Source organism: Nannobrachium achirus (assembly GCF_963921795.1).
Source record: "Nannobrachium achirus genome assembly, chromosome: 11".
NCBI classification, from domain to species: Eukaryota; Metazoa; Chordata; class Actinopteri; order Myctophiformes; family Myctophidae; genus Nannobrachium; species Nannobrachium achirus.
In genome coordinates this window covers 24,514,449-24,523,017 of record NC_137820.1, presented here as the reverse complement: position 1 = coordinate 24,523,017, position 8,569 = coordinate 24,514,449, and positions in this window count along the sequence as shown.

Genomic DNA, 8,569 nt, shown 5'->3' with positions numbered 1-8,569 from the left:
GGATATGGGCTTAATATTGATGACATCAGGGATCTCCATATATGGGCATAAAAGGAATTCTGTTAGATTGGTTCCCATGACATCACAGTGATGTCAACGTGTCATGTCAGACGACAATGAACAATTATTAAATAATTATTAAAATAACAATTATTTTAAGAAAAGAAAAAAGCTAGAGGTTTCCCACCCAATAACGAAATAGTTCTGTTTATTTTTACTGAAGTTGAAGATCTCACACCGTAGTGGAATTTTCGGTCTATAAGAATAGCAGCGGATGTGTCCAGGTTGGTTTTGCAGTAATCAGCAGCTGATGGGAAATTGCCTGCACCTGGCGTGCCTGGCAGAGCGATCAACAGAACTTGCTAACGCTCTAGACCAGAGTGGCAGGGGTGGTGACTGTCCTTGATGATTCAGTGAGCTTTGACTATGCACCGCTTCTCGTGAAGCTCCTCGAGAGTAGCCACCACGCTATATAGGTCTTTCTGTTCACAAATGGTGCAGTTCCCATACCAGGCTATGATACAACTGACAGAACGGTTTCAATGTCGTGCTGTAGTATGGCCTGAGGATGCGGGGGGGGGGGGGGGGGGGGGGGACTTCTTCAGGCGACAAAAGCAGTAAAGTCTCTGCTGAGCCCATACATGGTGTCAGAGTGTGTGTGTGTGTGTGTGTGTGTGTGTGTGTGTGTGTGTGTGTGTCCCACTTGAGCTCCTCCTCAAAGTGCACGCCTAGGAACATGAACTCGCTGACGCTTTCCACTGCAACGCCATCGATGAAGAGAGGTGTGTGCTCTCTCCTCTGCTTCTTGGAGTCCATGATCAGCTTCTTTTCCTTGATGACGTTGAGGTCACACCCACAGTATTAGATTTGGAGAATCAAAGAACACCCACACCCACCTGCAGTGCAACCTGTACCTGGTTGTTGGGGTATTAATCTGGTATGTTGCTGGGTACAACATAAAGTATTAACCTGCATTCACACTGAGAAAAAACGCACACCGTCTAAGCACATATGAACGCAATTCACTCTGTCCCTGTCATTTCACACGGACACCTACACGCAGAGCAGCACTGCTTTCATTGGCTTCAAGAGCTCACGCACGCACAAGATTTGAATAATGTTGGTCGAGACGAACTTCATTCAAATGTCTCAGTCGGTCTGATGCGTGCACTCAGCGTGAAATTGGGTGTTTTTTGCCGTATCGCGCTAGACGGGCTGCATGCAATTCTCCATTGGAAATGAATGGGACAACACGCAACACACGCCCAGTGTGAATGAGCCTTTAAGGGAAGCACACACCGGCCACAGGCGGCTGTGCAGCGTCGCAGTATTGATTGACACACGTGAAGTGCCGTGCAAGAAGTGCCGTGCATAAACCTCAACTGAATGCGGTGTGCTGCCACGCGGCACATCCATTTCCCCTGGTGGGCATGGTGTCAGACCCACGCCTGCGCGCAAGCTTCTGGCAAGGTTCCAAATAGAGGATATGAGCTTGACATCATCATCATACCCGGAAGTTATGCGATAACGCCTACTGAGTGGCAAAAAGCTACTTTCTGGCGATAGCCCATATGCCTACATCCAAACAGAGAAGTCCTACCTGATTGCATTAAACACAACGTTAACAATGTCAAACTCACTTTGCCACTCGATTTGCCATTCAGTTAAAAAAGGCAAAAAATAAATAAAAATCTCTATTACTCCAGTAGTGTAGCCAGCCTTAAGGCGGACAGTCGGTCGCCTGCACAAGTGTGATCTGATCTCGCCTTAATTACAATATTTACAATAATTACTGACTTTAAAAAAATATATATATCCGCCCCGTTTCTGCAAGAATTTACTGTAGCATTATGTGTGGGATACGTCCAGAGAACAGCTGACATACAAGCTCACGTCGCGTTTGCAGAAGCAACCGTTGTGAGCTTGTAGATCACTCTCGGCAGCGTTGTTTTCATGGAGTGGCAGGGGAGAGGGGTTTGGGCCGTTACCTGTAGCGGTCCTACCGGTGGGAGGAGGGAGGGGGGCCGGCGGCGGCTTGCATTTCGCCTACCCTGTATCTAATTCCTGAAAACGCGCCTGTATTAGCCTACTCATTTCAAAGACACAGAACTGTCTTGTTCATTGCAAAATGTTATTGCTCAATTCCTTCAATAAAAATATGAAACATGAAAACATTACCTGTCTTGTCTTGTCTTATATTGTTTTTGTGACTCACACAAATGCTTTTCCATCTTTACATGACTCTACTTTAATGACTACATGTTTGCCATTTTGCCCTGTACGTGTCCCCTTTCGGAGTCCTCCCTATGTTCCCCAGGTTCTATGTTCCCCAGGTTTTATGTTCCCCACTCCCCCCCCAAAACGGTTCTATGTTCCCCAGGTTCTTTGTTCCCCACCCACCCTTCCCACAAAAAGGTTCTATGTTCCCTGCTCAACCAAAATAGGATCTACTGTATGTTGCACCAAAACTCAACTCAAATGCAGGAAATGGTGGGACATCTGGGCACTAAGAACATGTGGGCAATCCTAATTTAGGTGCCCAGTTGCCCAGGTGCCCACATGTCTCCACCCCTAAGTGCCCACTCGTCTAGGTGCCCACTTGTCCAAATGCCCACACATGTTCCTAATGCCCAGTCATAACAAAAGTATGGTGTCCAGATGTCCCTAGTGCCCCCTGTCCCACTAGTATTCGTAATTTCTCCCTGTTACTGTGTGTTTTGAGTTGTTATTAATAATTAGAAATGAATGTTTCCTGCATTTTTGGATGAGTGGGGAACATAGAACCTTTTTTGTGGGGGTAAATGGGGAACATAGAACCTGGGGAACAGAGAACCTGGGGAACATAGGTACCGTCCCCCTGCTTTCTAGCCCTCTTTCTCTAGTCCACAAGGCGCAAGCTGTTATAAAATATGTGTCATTTCTAGTTTTGTACTAAACGGTCAGGGGGGAAAAACTGTCAAATATATATGAAGGGGCGTCACAATTTAGGCACGCCCAGCCCATATTCTTCGGGAGGGGACCGTACCTATGTTCCCCAGGTTCTATGTTCCCCAGGTTCTATGTTCCCCATTTACCCCCTCAAAAAAGTTCTATGTTCCCCACTTACCCAAAAAAGGTCCTATCTTCCCCAGGTTCTATGTTCCCCACTTACCCCCACAAAAAAGGTTTCTATGTTTCCCGCTCAACTTAAAAAAGGTTATGTTCCCCACTCATCCAAAAATGCATGGGAAACATTCATTTCTAATTATTAATAACAACTCAAAACACACAATAATGGGGAGAAATTACGAAAACTAGTGGGACAGGGGGCACTAGGGACATCTGGACACCATATACTTTTGTTATGACTGGGCATCTGGGCGAGTGGGCACCTGGACATCTGGGCAATAGGGACATGTGGGCACTTAGGAGTGGAGACATCTGAGTACCTGGGCAACTGGGCACCTAAATTAGGATTGCCCACATCTTCTTAGTGCCCAGATGTCCCACCATTTCCTGCATTTGAGTTGGGAACATATACTTTTTTTGTAGGGACCATACAGTAGATCCTTTTTTTTTTTTTTGGTTGAGCGGGGAACATATAACCTTTTTGTGGGGAGGGTGGGTGGGGAACATGGAACCTGGGGAACATAGGGTGGACCCCCTTCAGGGGCGGTACTAAATTTAGCATCAATAAAGGCTGGTTGGTTGGTCGGTCAAGCAGGTGTTGCTGTTGCGCCAGACTCTCAAGTAAAATGTGATTTTGGAGCTATTTGTGGGCGGGACATTGTGGAATCGTGGGCAGGGTACACACACACGCATGCGCGCGCACGCGCAGTGGAGTAAAAGTACAATATTTGGAGTGGAGTTTTTTGTAGTGGAGTATAAGTAAAAGTGGGCCTACTGGAAATCGGAAATTCTAAAGTAAAGTAAAATACCTCAAAATTGTACTTAAAGGAGTAATTCGACGGTTTTCAACCAAGTCTGTGTTCTTTTAGTCAGCTACGTTCATGCTAAAATTGGTCCTTACAACCTTACTGTGTACAAAGACTTGCTCCACTATCATATTAACTATTTGTTGTAAGATTGTTTCTGATTAATATGCAAAAATCACAATACAGTAATATTAACTATATGATGGCAGAGCAAGCACTAGTCTGCATACTGTAGCAAGTATTTGTACAGAGTAACACTGCAATATAACTACCATGAATATACCCCTCTAGTTAATCATTTTGGGGATGTTTATGTTGTCATCTGCCCAGTTGTCAATTTGGTGAAAAGAAATTGGTTGAATAGAACTCATATTTTGGGACCATCGCTCCATTGTTCACAATGGTTTGTAATGCAGGCTGCTACCCCAGGAAGTCATGTGATCCAAGATGGCCGCGGTGTGAATATGGTCTATTGCAGCATCTTTGTTATATATTATAGTATAGAGGACAGATGTGCTTTGGGATTGTTAGTCTATATGCATTTGGATCAGCATGTCCCGTACTGTATACCAACTTTTACCTTACACTTTTGTTACTTATACTCCACTGCAATTGCATTTGGCAGCTTTAGTTACTTGTTACTTTGCAGATTTTATTATTAATACAAAACATACTGTAGATGAATCACTTAATACTTTGTCTAATTGTAAGAAGCTGATCTACAATGTGACGTTGCGACATGTTGTGATCTTGTAGATCTGCTGTTTTTAAAAAGCTTGTCAATATTAGGACCATCTGCGTACTATTACTTTGATGTGGTTTGCTGGTTTGCAAAGTGTGGTTCAGGGACCCCTGAGGATCCTTGAGGGGTTTCCAGGGGATCCATTGCTGGTTCCCAAAGTGTGGTTCGAGGACCCCTGAGGGACCGTGATGTGTTTCCAGGGGGTCCATTACTGGTTCACACACACACATACACACACACACACACACACACACACACACACACACACACACACACACACACACACACACACACACACACACACACACACACAACACACACGCACACACGGGTCCCCCCTCTTTCTTCCCGGGCTTTAAACAGCCATAACTTCAGTTCCCAACATGGTCTCAAACTTGTGTTGTGTGGTTTGTTTACCCGTCCACATTATGTTTTAATTTTATTTTGATTTAATTGTCCATAACGTTAAGTTAATGTAATAACACTGCTTGTCTACATTGTATTTCTATTACTATTTTACGTCAGTAAAATGAAAGAGAGCATTGCCTGGGACCTTGACACTTTTTACTATTATGTTTTTGGTTGGAAGCGAGCCCACACTGTTTCGAAGGAACAGTATTTCTAGTATTACTTTTGGTACTTGATTTTTTGCCAGTACTTTTACTAAAGTAGGTGTTGAATTCCAGACAGAGTATTTCTACATTACAGTATTGATACTTTTATTTAAGTAAAACAGTAAACTGACAAACACAACTGGACATCCTAGAGGTATTTTATCTTTGGGTGTCTGGTAGTGTGTTAGGATAGTTCAAGTTTGTTTTGGTGTTTTCAGCCCCCTCTTGTGGACCTATATTGCATGTTTGCGTTGCTCTGTCTCTCTCAACCAACCCTCTATGGTCTCTCTCAACTAATAATAACTCAGGTAAAAGTAAACAGATACTGTCATAAAGGCATGTCTGTTTGTATGAAATAAGACTAATGTGCTTAATTTATCACAGTGAAATCAACCAATAGCCTGTTTAACAACAACAACAACAACAAGAAAAGCTAGGCTTGACCAAGTCATGAAGGCGTAATTCAGTTTCATGTAGGCCTACCTGTAATAGGCCAAGCCAGGTTGAGGTGGTGCGAAGGTGGGTGTTAATGCAATAATGCACGATCTCAGGGCTTATTCAATAGACTTCAGGTCGACAACAGATTACTTCAACAGACCATGAGCTCGATCACAGATACTGATCCTGTCATGGAGGAGCTAGGAGCAAAAAAAGTTAACACAGAAACAGAGGGGAAATAATAATAATACCAATTTCGGACAATAGTCAATACTAGACTGGAAGTTCAAATAGCCCCAAAATGTGCTAAGCACTGCTGAATCTTTCAAATGAAACTGTTTAAAAATTATAAATACCCTGTACTTTTATCAGCCATCTCTAAATATAACATACTGGTTGCTAAACATGGACTATTGAATGACTGTGGTTTATAAATACATGATACATATTATAAACTTTTTTTATGTATGTATGTGTGTGTGTGTGTGTGTGTGTGTGTGTGTGTGTGTGTGTGTGTGTGTGTGTGTGTGTGTGCGCGTGCGTGCGTGCGTGCGTGCGTGCGTAAATACTAAAAACATTGAGGACTTAGAATTTTAATAAACCACTGAACAATATTTTCTTTCATTAGAAATATCAAAACCAGGACAACCAAGTTGATTTCAAATTCACATTTTATTCACATTTAATTCTTTGTAACTGTGGAAGATGATACTGGGTCTGTCAAGCAGCCACTTCAGGATAAATGTAACATAACAGCTATTGTATTGTGTGGACGAGTGAAGTTTTACTTCCACAGTTGACTGTAAAACTAGCAGAAAGAAAGACATGATCATAAGATGATGTTTCAGTGAATGTTCCCCTATGCGTCTGATGTCTTCAGGGAGTATAAAGTGGCTTAGGATTAGTTTAATGTGCAACATTGTTTTGCCTCCCTGCACATACTAGCCTCCCTGCACATACTAGCCTCCCTGCACATACTAGCGTCATGTCCAGCGGGTGTGTGTAAGCTGCCTCACGCTACAGAAACAGGAGGTGAGCTCCTGCCCTATGGGCCTCATGGCTCGGCAAGGCTTACTACGGCAAGGCAAATCATTGTGCTGATTATTATCAACGCACACTGACATTTGTCTTGCGACTCAGCAAAGTATTAGTGAATATAACATTTTCTACTGACTTGAATGGATGAATAGATGGGTTTCTGGTCCACGTTACACTGATAAGAACTAGATGCGTGCGCAGGGTCGGTACCAAAATTAGCCAATGAAACCAGCGCTCCCCAAAACAACAGGTTTGGGGATTGGACGGAATTGATTACATGATACAGTCACCTGTGCATTTAGTCTCAATGTTTGTAAACAAGAAACCCGTCTATAGGCCTACAAACATTTAATGTTTCCCAAATACGGAGATGTCTGACATCATAGATGTCTGATGTCATAGACCACATGAGACTGACATGGAAGCCAAATGGGAGAATGCAGATTCAACCAGTATGTCCTTATATGGGCATTCCTAGATATGGGCTTTGATGACATCAGGGATCTCCATGTATGGGCATGAAAGAGACAAGGACTACCACAGATTTCCGCCATTGACTTGAATGGGTAAAATTCAAATGGTAAGACGGAATTCGGTGTCAATTTAACACTGAAGGTGTAGTCATGGAACCAAGGGTCAGGATTACTAGAAGTTCAGGCATGTGAACTAGAAGTTCTCATATGTGCCCAACTGCCCATATATGGAGATCTAAATTTATGTATCTGTCAGTCCCTTTTATGGGCATATTGGTTGGATCAGCATGCAGTTCTACAAAGAAATGTTGTTTCGTACAACTGTACAAAAGTGCATATCAATATCTGTCGGTACTTTTCAAGTCCATGCGTGTCAGTGTAACGTAAATCGTATATGTGCCCATATGGAGATCCCTGATGAAATCAGCAGTCCATGCGGGTCAGTGTGACATAAATCGCACATGTGCCCATATATGGAGATCTCCCAGTCCTTGTCCCCTTTTATGGGCATATAGTCTCCAACCATGTCCCCACTGGGGTTTCCGTCACATTGAGCACAGCCAAAATTGAGTCATAATGCTTAGAACCTCATCCTGTCTCGTGGATGGGAAGAGAAACTGGTGACACGACTCAGAATGTTCCTGGTGTGATATTATTCAATTTAGCCTAAATACATTTAAATATCATGCAGTGAAATATGCATCACACACGTGTGGTTTGACTGTATGAGGTTCAGATTAAAGGGGAAAGACTAGTCCCAACTAGTCCTTTCCCTTTATCCTGGCAAGAACGTTTGTTATTAACAGAAATCTGGGCTAGAAAATGGCAGTGAATTTGGGTGTTGTCCAGGTCACATACACCCTTTTCCATTTCCTGATCCAGTATCGCTGGCAGTCGAGACACATGTCTTCTCTCAAGATTTAGCGTTGGGCAGATACAAGGGGTGTTACAAGGGGACTGCTATTTCGGAACCTCAGCTGAAGAGTGTGACTGTGGACCGGGCCTCCATTGAGCACGCCTGTGGATTTGCCTGTATCTCTCTGTGTCTCTCTTTTGCTCTCTCTTTCTGTCCCCCCGACTCGGTTGAGGCAGTACGGCCGCTCACCCCAGAGCCTGGATCTGTCATGACTATTCCTCCTGAGAGGGACCTGGGTGTTCTTTTGTTAGCACTGTCGCACAGGGGCCTTCTACCATCGGGTCTCTCTCTCTCCTCTCTCCCTCTCCCTCCCTCCACAAGTTGAAGTTTGAACAAAATTTGTAGCAAAAAAAAAGAGTCTAGTTTTAGGTGTCAAAAAATGTGGATGGGACAACTAGGCCTAAGTACAGTATACTCGCTAAAGCGAGCCCACC